Here is an 11,860-nt window from a genome sequence, read left to right as displayed (position 1 = left end):
GAATATAAGTAAGTAAATACATAAAATTCAAGATTATTTAAAAAAGGGGGAGCCTGGGTGGCCCAGTTGGTTAAGCGTCCGACTTCAGCTCAGGTCATGATCTCACTGTTCTTGTGAGTTCGAGCCCCACATGAGGCTCTATGCTGACAGCTCGGAGCCTGGAGCCCGCTTCGGATTCTGTGTCTCCCTCTCTCTCTGCCCCTTCCCCACTCGTGCTTTGTCTCTCTTCCTCTCTCAGAAATAAATAAACACTGAAAAAAAAATTATAAAAAAAAAGAGGGAGAGAGAGTTGTGAGGAGGACCAGAAGGTCCATGAAATCCTAAGGAGGAGGCTCTCCTTGCCCACAAAGTAAGTGGGGATCTGTGGTCTAGCGGCTCTCCCATGTCAGCAGCCTCAGAAACACCTGGAAGGTTTGTTCAAATGCAGTTTCTCATTCAGTAGGTGTGGGGTGGGACTCAAGCATTTGTATTATTTTTCACGTGTTTCCCAAGCGGAGCCGCTGCTCCCAGGGCACCACACTTTGTAAAAGACTGACAGAGCGTGAGGACAGTCCTTTGGCCCGGAGACGCGGATGCTGGCTCCTGAGAGCGAGGCAACAGTGGCGCACATGTAAACCATTCGGCTGCCCCGGGGGCGGGGGTGGGCGGTAGGCATGGAACACTCCAGCATCTGCTCCAGTCTGGACCCACGTCTGTCTGAATCCAGAGCGGGCACGCTCAGCATTTGCGGTGTATCACTTTTCAGTTGTGTGTTTCAAGAAGCCACAGAATAAACGTACTTGAGCCTGGTCGATGTTAATTGACGATAGACAGCATGGGATGGACAGGGAGTCAGAATGCACAGCTAATTTGGTTAGTTTGAGGTATGTGTTAAGTAAAATTTAAAAAAATACATACATATATATATATATATATATATATGCATATATATGTCACTTTAGTTGTTATTTTGTGTTTTCCTTTGTGTTAAAACCCTAGAGTCATAGCTTGCACATGTCACATTTTCACTATAACCAACTAGTTTTAGCTGCAAAATTTCAAAAGTATTACATGCCAGTAGAGCAATTCTCTAATGCTATGGGTCTCATGATCAAGTTTTAATTTCACATCGTGTTTTTTCTTCAGGCAAGGTGATTAATTTTCAAATAGCTCACCAAAGTTGGCTTAACATTTATGGCTTTTCAGACACATCCTATCAACAAATTCGCCTCTCAGAGAAGACCAGTTTCTTCTCATTACCTTGTTCTACATTTTGGGTTTAGGGACTAGGTCGCTGTACCCAGGACCATAAAATCTCCATCTGTCCAGTCCAGGTTTAAGCCAACAAGAGGGTTCCTTGTCACCCAGGGCAAAAGCACAGGTAAGCAGGAATGTTCTGGAAAGAATTTAGGGCGAAAGTGGATGCCAGTGCAAAGTTTATCTATGTTACACTTTTTCCTATGGGCAGTAAGAATAATTCTTGTTCTATGCTTGACTCAGACAGTACAAGGGCTTTCCATATGTTTACACACAAATCTTCACTGCACCCAGTGAGGTAAATACATGAGGGTTTGGCAGAAGCAAAGACTGTTCCATGCATTTTTCATGAGAGAAATTTCAATAAAGTGAAATAACTCGGTGTCCCAAACACTATGCCAACAAATGACAAGGAAGGCTGTTTACATTTGGATTGTGCAACCAGAACAGCTTGGGTTTCCTACATTCCAAGGCTTCCAGCCAGCCCGTTCAGTTAATCCATTAAAAAAAAAAAGTTCAATTAAAAAAGTTAATCCATTAAAAAAAAAGTGCAATTAAAAAAAAAAGCTTCCAGAGCTACCTGAAAACCACGTATCATTAGAAAATTGTGTTTAAATGGGGTTCCTTGGAAAACAATTACCATCATGCGTAAGATTTCAGTTTATACATGCAAACTTAGTTGGGACTTTGAGCCCAATTATGTAAGTTATTTATTATGTCTTGAATACCAGAAATATCCATAGAGTTGAAGCAAAAATTTTTGTTCTTAAATTTTCTGAACGACATCCATTCTTGCAGACCTAATGAACACTGTGTATAATCTAGGAAAACTCCACGTGTACTGAACAGGCATGGTACACATTTAAATATTAATTGGAAATAGAAGAGATACAGAAATATAAAGTACCTTCCAATGTCAGCTAATATTCTTCTATAAAGAGTGGTGATTCTCAAAAGATGGGCCGCAATCAGCCATATCCACACCACCTGAAAGCCTGTTAGAACGCAAACTCTAGGGGTCCTGCCCAGACCCACTAAATATGAAACTCTGAGTTTGGGGTCCAGTTATGTGTGTTTCCAACTGGTTGTGATACATGCCAACATTGGAGAACCAGAGACCTGGCAGATAATAGTAATGACTGAATAACAATAGAACTAAAAATAGTATGTAACACCGTCTGATACCATGGCAGAGATCATTTTCTTTTTGTATTTGTTTGTGTAAGTGTGTGCATAAATAGAAAAAGAAAGAAAGGAGGGAGACAGAGAGAGAGAAGCTAAAATGTTAGCAGCATTACAGGCAATTTGTTTTTGCTGCATGCTTTAGCATTTTCCAAAATTTCTTCATTGAATAGGTATTAGCTTTGTGATTAGAACTATGTTATTAAAGAGAACAATTATGTGACTCAAGAGAAAAACATGCATCCTTATATTATTGTGGTGCATTCAGAACTTTGCCCAGCTCTATTACAGCAATGTACAAAGCAAAAATCATCCAGTACCAGCAGATGTATATGAGTGGCTCTGCTCTCTTCATAAAGTAGGAAAAACTGTCAGCACACAGCTTATAACCACATTTTCACCTGCTCTCGTGGTAGGTGCTTTTAACTGCTGGAACACAGCTGCCTAAAACATGGGGAATCCTTGGCTGAAAGCTACTGCTGCTATGGGGACTTACATTCCTTCTAGAAGCCCGGCATCTCCTTTGCTTTGGTTTGCAAATGTGGGCATTCATGGTTTCTTTGCTATACCATTTGGTAATTGAAACTGTCCTTTTTTTTCTTTCTTTCTTTTTAATGACTACAATGATGAATGCTTACTTTTGGGAGCTATCTGAAGCCATTCTTGGAGAGTGAAAAAGAATGAAGTCAGACAGGACTTTCTGAATGTCTGATCTGGTTTTACCCTGGAATTGCCAAGCAATTCAGAAGTAAATTCTGTCTTCCAAAGAGTATGAGTTTCCTGTTGCTGCTATAACAAAGAACCATAAACTTAGTGGCTAACAATAACACAAATATACTCTCTTACATTTCTGGAGGGTAAAATTCCTAAAATCAAGAGGTTGGGAAGGCTGCAATCTTTCTGGAGACTCCATGGGAGAATCCATTTCCTTGCCTTTTCTAAGGCTTCTGAAGGCCACCTACATGCCTTGGTTTATGGCCTCCTTCAGGCATTCTGACCACAGCTGTATCATCACATCTCCTTCTTTGACTCTGACTCTCCTGCTTCCCTCCTACACTTCCAAGGATTCCTGTGATTGCACTGTACCCACCCAGATAATCCAGGAGAGCCTCCCCATTCCAACATTCTTAATCACATGCCATGTGTGAAATCCATTTTGCCACGTAAGGTAATATCGTCACATGTTCTGGGGCCAGGGGGAGGCATTATTCTGCTTACCATACAAAGGGAGAAAGTTTTCAATAATGACCTATATTATCCTTTATCCACATACCTAAAGAATATTGAACTCCTATTATACCTGTCACATTGCAGAAGATGGAGAGACAGACCACAAGAGTTATGTAAATATTTATCTTTGACAATGACAGGGTCTATGCAATGTGCTAATGAAGACAGCCAAGCTTATTTGGCAAGATTAAGTTGAATTTCCAATCCAATGTATTTAAAGAGAAAAAAACACTTCTGTTTTAGTTTTACAAAAGTTACGCATTATGATTAAACATAACATTAAAAATACAGAATAAAAAGAAAACAAAACAAAGAAAATGACAGTCTCTTGGATTTATATACATATTCATTTTTATTTTTACAAAATCAGACCACAACGCACAGCCTGTTTTGCAACTCCTATTTTATTACTCCCTCGTGGAATCTTTTCTGATAGCATTATTCATTTACTAAGTTCCACAAAAATCATAAATTATTACACAATTTCTCTAATGTTATTGGAGATGTAGGTTGCTTTTAATTTTTTTAATTTCATAAACAATTTTATGTTCAGCATTCTGGCAGGCCAGTCTCTGTGCACATTCATGATTATTTCCATGTACAAAAATGACAAAGCCAAAAAATGACTGAATATTTTTAAATACTTACCTCCATCATTGATGACACCGGTGCTCTAAAATCACATAAAGGTAATAATATAAATATAATGTTTGGGGCCATTTCATTAGTTGTGAAAGAATTTTCTCCATCACTTCTTTGGAGATAGCACAGAGTCAAGGGGTGCCTGGGTGGCTCAGTCGGTTAACTGTCCAACTTTGGCTCAGGTCATGATCTCACAGTTTATCAGTTCGAGCACTGCATCAGGCTCTGTGCTGACAGCTCAGAGCCTGGAGCCTGTTTCAAAATTTGTCTCCTCCTCGCTCTCTGCCCTTCCCCCGCTCACCCTGTCTCTCAAATATAAATAAACATTAAAAAAAAAAAAAAAAAGAAAGCACAGAGTCCAATGTGTTAGTTATAGAATAGAACATCTATACTTTATTTGAAGAGACGGTAAGTAAACATATTTAGGATCTAGGTCTTTAAACAGTCTTCATTTAAAATGTATGGCATGAACTTCTGTCTCTACAGAGAGGGACTAACCTTGCTATGGACAGAGACAACTCTCAGTAGTGAATGTAATCAGACAGGGAAAGGTGGACAGATCCAGGGCAGTAACTGGAGTCCAGCAAAGGCATGCTGGCCAAAAGCCAAATGAAACTTTGTTCAAGGCAAATGTCTGCAGGGTGATTCTTCAAAGGCATAAACATTCAAGTACATGCGTGTCAATGCAGTCCAATCGTGGGATGCTCCTCCCCTGCTGATTTACTTACCTGTAAGAAAGAAAAATCATATTTTCTTTGACATTGGAGTTTATCAAATGCGGAGACCTTAGAAATGATGTGGACATCTGTTGAAAATCATGGTACACAAATAATAACAGCTAATTTTGTTGAGCTATTACTGTATTCCAGATACGATGTTTAATGCTTACCTCCGACACTGCAAGTACTCCTCACAGCGGCGTCTGAAGGAGGGAGACATCCCCATTCTACAAGTGTAAAGGTGAGGCTAGAAGACTTAAAGATTTAGAACTTGAAGATGGTCATAGAGTTAATAAGTGTTGGCTCACGTCTGAGTAACACCAAAACCTATTCTCTTAACATGCTCATTTGGCTGCAAGATAATAAAAGGGAGAAGGGCATGGAACGGAGGATTTCAAAATTAAGTTAATGAGTAAATCATTTTCTGAAAATGTCTAAGTAACGACAACATACTCCTGATATAAAATTAAAGGAAACAAGCCAATATGTACATTTTTACATGACGTGAAATCAATTTTTATTATTTTTTTTAAATTTTTTTTCAACGTTTTTTATTTATTTTTGGGACAGAGAGAGACAGAGCATGAACGGGGAGGGTCAGAGAGAGAGGGAGACACAGAATCGGAAACAGGCTCCAGGCTCTGAGCCATCAGCCCAGAGCCCGACGCGGGGCTCGAACTCATGGACCGCGAGATCGTGACCTGGCTGAAGTCGGACACTTAACCGACTGCGCCACCCAGGCGCCCCGAAATCAATTTTTAAATAGACACGAAATTTTGCAAAAGATAAATTCACAGTTGTACATATACACCTAGCCTTATATATAGCTGTGGTCTCTGAATGGTAGAGTCTTCAATTAAGTTTAACTCATCATACTATTTGTATTTTCTATAACGGAGATGATGGTATGTTTTAATAATAACAAAAAGTGTAACCATTTATTTAAAAATAATACAGAAGGGAGGGGCCCACTGAATGCTTTCTTGGATCTTCCATAAAATAGAATACACGAAGGAAAGGAATCTTTTTTTTCCTATCAATATTACAGGGGTGGTGTTAGACATGAAGGCATTCTGTGCCATGTTTAATTTGTGAAACCAATAAAATTCACAATATGTGACAAATTGGTCCATGATACATTTTTTTTTCTCTTGAAAAGCATCATAAATGTGCATGTGCAGGAATAAAACATAACCTCACAAGGAAGTCTTACTGCAGAACTCAAATAAGGCTTTTGGATTCTGCTACACGAGATTTAAATCACCAAGTATTTTACAAGTAAACATATATCAAGACCTGATTCTCTCTACTTTCATCAATATACACACTGCAGTTGCAAATGACTAAGAATATGTTCATTTCTGTCAAACCATAATAGACCGTGGGATCTAGAAATGTCTGGAGCAATTAGAAACAGCACAATAGCTCGAAGTCCTAGGCTTTCCTTCAGATGTAGGCTGCCTTTGAACATTATATTGGTCTCCGCTTGGGAACTGAAAACCACTGGTAATGAATTCAATTCAATTTCTTTAATCTGTGAACTCACAGTTGATGCAGATGAGGTTATTTGTTTTCAATGAGCCATTTAATATAATGAAGGAGGGTTTTTGTAATCCCTAATTAATTCTTGCCCTCAGCCCACCAATTGATTAGTAACCCACTGGGGGTGGGTGAGCAGTCAGCCACCTCCCCTTCCAAATAATTGCTACTCTGGTAGGAATGTCACATTCAAAATCACCGTCATTAAAGTAACAGCAAACCTGAGCTGGTGGCATTAATGAGTCAAACAAATTTCGATTCTTATTGATTAATTGGTGAAATGTATATCGTAAACACTGCAAATCTACCTTAAATAAATGTCGGGGTGGAGAAGGGAGCTGCGGTTTTTATTGAGACTACTTCAACTATCCAAACAAGTGTTTCTTTTTTTAGTGAGCAGAATATAATATAGGACTGTGCAAGATGATGGACTGCTATATTTAACTCAGACAAATGCATAACAAATCACTATTCTGTAGTGAGAAGGTACACCTCTTAGGCTCCTTTTTCTTTCTTTCCTTTTTTTTTTTTCTTTCCTTGGGGCCTGGATATAAGACCACAGCCATCTAAATAATCCTCCAGAAATAAACCAATGAAATTGTGAGTCTGACAACAGACACAGTATTATACCTGCAGCTGGTAAATGTTTCCATAGTCCAACCACCTTTCCAGTAAAAATTTTATCCCGGGGGAAAGTCAGCAACTAAGATTTTAACTACTTTTCTGCAATAGAAAAGTTTGGGCCAATTGAGACTTCATAAATTTCATTATTTATGGCCTTTATTTTTCTTCGAGAATTACCCACCCATCAAGTATGATTGTGAAAATACTACTACCGTATTACCAAATTCCCATATAAATAAAATTAAAAAACGGTATGATTAACTATGAGACTACCTCATAAGAAAGAACATAATTCCAAGACCATTTTGTTGTTTTCTGTATCGCTTGCTGTGTTCATAATTATTGAATGAGCATTTCAATTATCCAAATATTGGGAAACTAAAAATTCATAAATGTTTTGGCCAATTACCTGGACTGTGAACCTCCACTGACTGGCCCACTCTGTCTTGGGGAGATTCCTAAAAGAATATTTGGAGCTATACCTCTATAGAAATAGTATTTATTTATGTACAACCTTTGGACTCGTGAACATATTTCTAATAGATAGTATGCTAACAATGGAGTATAACCTAGTGAATTTAGTCTCTGCAGCCAAACAGATCTACTGTGGTGTTAGAAAGAAAGGACATTTACACTGAATGTAAGCAACATTCAGTGTAACATTAGTAAGCAACTCCCACAACTTTGTAAAAACATAACCGCAACCATTAAAAGTAACTTTGCACTACTTACTACAATTTAAAATGTGTGAACCCTTTCACCCAATGTACTAGTCCAGAAGTCCATCCGTATACACGTATGTGGCAAGGATATGTATATAATGATGCCCGCCACAATATTATCAATATTATTTGTAACAGAAAAGAACAGCCAAATATGAAAGGGTTAGCAAAAGGAAAACATTTGTATTATCTTCTTGTCCTGAATTCTTCCAGGAAACAGCCTTGGAGATGGCTTGCCTGTAGGTTCATTTTGGCAATCGATTCCAATCAATGGGAGTGGAAACAGGGAGTAATGCGATAGAAAAGGAGGGGAAATAACCAATTGTAAAGCATGTTATTGATCCCGCATTTCCAGATGGCAATAATTTGCCATCGCGTATCAATCTTGCTCGAGGACCCTCTGAAGAAATGTGTACAGTTTGCTATTATTTCCTGAGGGCCGGAATCTGATAGTTATTGCCTCTGAAATTCATGAGTTTGTCTATGGAGTCCTGGCTTCTTTGAAGCACGTTCACATTCTCTCGTCGTTAAGAATTTCCAAGCAGTTGCCACAGATATCCCAAATGGTGGCAGAGAAATCAAAGAACACAAAGGGAAGGACTCGCGGTGTGGCTGAGCCAAGGCAATGCCAGATTCAGCTTGTGAACCACTGGGCAGATTAAACACTGTCTCAGCTACATCCCAGAAATTCCACATGGTCATTTTCATTCAATTAAAAACGCGCTGGCCTTTGGATTTCTTTTCATCTGCGACCCATCCGTTCTTTAGATGCGTATTATTTCATTTCCAAACATTTGGGATTTCCCAGATAGCTTTCTGTTGTTGATTTTTAGTTTAATTGTGTTGTGGACAGAAACCATGCTTTGCATGATTTCAACACTTTTAAATCACTGAGTTTGTTTAAGGGCCAAAAATATGGCCTGTCATGGTGAATTCTCCATGTGCACTTGAATGTGTATTCTGTGTATTGGGTGAAATGGTCTCTAGATGTCAATTAGGTCAAGTTGGATGATGGTGCTGTTCAGGTCTTCTAGGTCTCGATAGGTCATCTGACTAATTTATTATTAAATCCCAAGAGAGGGATGCTAGCGTTTCCAACTATAATTGTGGAACTGTCTCTTTCCCCTGTTCTATCAGGTTTTGCGTCATGTATTTTGAAACCCTGTTCTGAGATGAAGACACATTTAAATTATGTCCTTGATGAATTAACATTTTTATCATGTAGTAATGTTCCCTCCTTATTTCTGGTACTATTCCTTTTATGAAATCTAATTTATGTGATATGATTAGTCATTCCAGCCTTATTTTCGTTACGGTATGATTCCTTTTACTTTAGGCAATCCACGATTTATACTTACTGTGGATTTCTCACGGACAATGTAGAGTTAGATCTTACATTTGTATCCAATTTGATAATCTCGGGCTTTTAATTCATAATGTTTAATAGTTCTTGGTGGTTATCTCTTCAAGTGCTGTCTTCTCTCTCTTCTGAATCTTTAATTGTACACGTTAGGCCATCTGATATGTCCCACAGGTCTTGAATGATCTACAAAGCTTTTCGCTCTTCTCATTTTGTATTTCTGTTTGATTAATTTCTACTTACCTATCCTCAGGTTTGCTAATTCTTTCTCTGGAGGTGGCAAGTTGTTTATAAAGGAATGTACAACTATGAAAATTCAGTAAGTAAAATGTGTCCTCAGTGCTTGAAGACAAAACAAGCCTTAGGTATCTTCCCCACTCCCCTCCCCGCCCCCCTCCCCCCCACACACACCATTTTTGTTAAGACCCAAAGTATATGGAATCACTAATACAATCATTTTACGTGTCTGGAAGTGTCCACACTAATAAAAATTAGTTTACACCCAAAGATACTTTGCTGAAGTGTTAAGGGTATTTGCCAATAAATATTGCAAGTTCTGCTGTCAAGATTTACTTCATTTTTGTTTGGCGAACACAGTCTCCGTTTGACACGTCTTAAATAAGACCTACCCACATCCCTAGAAATGTTGATATGGAATAAATGAGAGGCAGCTGAAGACTTTCCAGACTGCTTCTGTGACGTTGAGCCATGAGTATGGATATGTGACAAAGGAAGGACTAAGAATGCCGCCCGGAGGCTAATTTTTTTCACATGCCTTGGTTATATTACCATTTTGTTTCTACCTCCGCCTTTATGCATTTCATAGTTACATATCTACTGTTGCCATTCATCCTTGACATTCTTTCGTTTAATGAATTAAATATCACCAGTCTGATGGCTATTATTTTAGGGTAAACTAAAAACAAACCTATTATGAACATACTTGATTTATTATAGCCTGCCAAACAATTATGACGAAAGATGGCCTTCATTACATTAACCCTCACCTTCAGCAGCTTCAAATATCTTTTGGAAACAAAACAAAACAAAAACTAGGAGTAAATAAATAATGAAGTAATTTTCCTGTGGGTTTTGGGACAAGATAGACTTTCATTAAGTTCACATTTCACACTTTCTCATGTTTCTTCTTATACCTGTTGACATGTTTGTGAGATGGCAGAGTAGGGCTTAGGGGTATAATATTTAGCTACGGAAAGTTCTTCTGTGTGCGAATCCATATGGCCTACCTAATACAATTTATTGAGTTGAATCTGCATACTTACGCTAGGAAATTCCAGGCTTTCCTAGGAATCCCATTTGCAAGAATGTTTCTGCATCCTGTGGACACACAAGACAGAATTTAGAGGTGTCATCAAGCTTAATAAATAACTCAGTTTGGACACTGCAATACCTTGGAACCAATGCGCTCTGAGCCAAATAGGGTGCATCTAGCCTCTGAGCTAAGATGCAAATGACTTACGGGGTTTAAGAATTCGGCCTATGGAGAATGATGTACATAGACCTTCTTGAGTTATTTCAGAAGATAATGAGACTTACTCAGAGAGGATCATTCTTAATGATATTAATATAGTATCTTGGGGGCACTGGAGTTGGTGTAAGGACATTCTAATAGTTGCTTTTATAAATATAAGAGGAGAAAGGCGGGGGGCCTAGGTGACTCAGTCGGTTAAGAATCCGACTCTCAGTTTTGGCTCAGGTCATGATCTCACAGTTTTGTGAGTTCGAGCCCCACATCGGGCTGTGCACTGATGGTGCAGAGCCTGCATGGGACTCTCTCTCTCTCTCTCTTTCTCTCTCTCTCCCACCTCCCTGCCTCTCCCCTACTCATGCTGTCTCTATCTCTCAAAATAAGTAAATCAACTTAAAAAATTTTTAAGAGAAGAAAGGCTGTACACAAAAATAAAATTATTAGGATGCAGTGGTGTGGCTTTGGAGCACCTGATTGCCAAGGTGTTAGGAAAAGAGTGGTATCAGACACAGAGGTTGGGGTTGAGTATAGCCTCTTACCTGGAGGCTGCTTGCATTTGAAGCTTTACAACATGATAATCTTACTTTATTCAGTTATCTTTTTTTGAGTAGCAAATGACTCCTAATCTTAGTGGCTGAAAACAATAACCATTTATTTGTGCATATGCTAGGTGAGAGAGAATTCTGGCATCTCTCCTTTTTTTATAAGGAAATCAATCCTATTGGACCTGGGCCCAACCCTCATAACCTAATGACTATAAACCTAATTATCTCTCAAAAGCCCCATCTCCAAATACCATCATATGGGGATGGGGGTAGTGCTTCAGTACGAATTTGGGGTGACACAATTTGGTCTGTATCATATATTGATCTGTTATTTTCTTACAGTCTTTTTGTTTGGCTTGAGTATTAAGATAACTACTGGTCTCATCAAATGAGGTATAGTCTCTCTTCTATTTATTTTCATGTGCAATTTGTATATATACACATATATAGTTTGTATGTTTATAAACATTCAAAAATTATATATATATATATATATATATATATATATATATATATGGAGAGAGAGAGAGAGAGAGAAAAGAGAAGAGTGAGAAATTTTTGAATGTTTTAAA

At 38.4% G+C, this 11,860-nt stretch overlaps 1 long non-coding RNA gene across 1 annotated transcript; it reads right to left on the bottom strand.

Moving 5' to 3' along the window:
• Positions 1–4,656: 4,656 nt before the first annotated feature.
• LOC131497207 (uncharacterized) lies at positions 4,657–11,031 on the bottom strand. The gene is made up of 3 exons (XR_009254808.1): positions 10,538–11,031; positions 5,180–5,361; positions 4,657–5,018 (listed from the first exon to the last, which is right to left on the bottom strand). It is a non-coding gene; the product is annotated as an uncharacterized LOC131497207 (long non-coding RNA).
• Positions 11,032–11,860: the final 829 nt, after the last annotated feature.

This window comes from Neofelis nebulosa, chromosome 16 (assembly GCF_028018385.1).
Source record: "Neofelis nebulosa isolate mNeoNeb1 chromosome 16, mNeoNeb1.pri, whole genome shotgun sequence".
Taxonomy (NCBI): Eukaryota; Metazoa; Chordata; class Mammalia; order Carnivora; family Felidae; genus Neofelis; species Neofelis nebulosa.
Note: the sequence above shows the minus strand (reverse complement) of the source record. Positions and strands in the feature narration are given on the sequence as shown.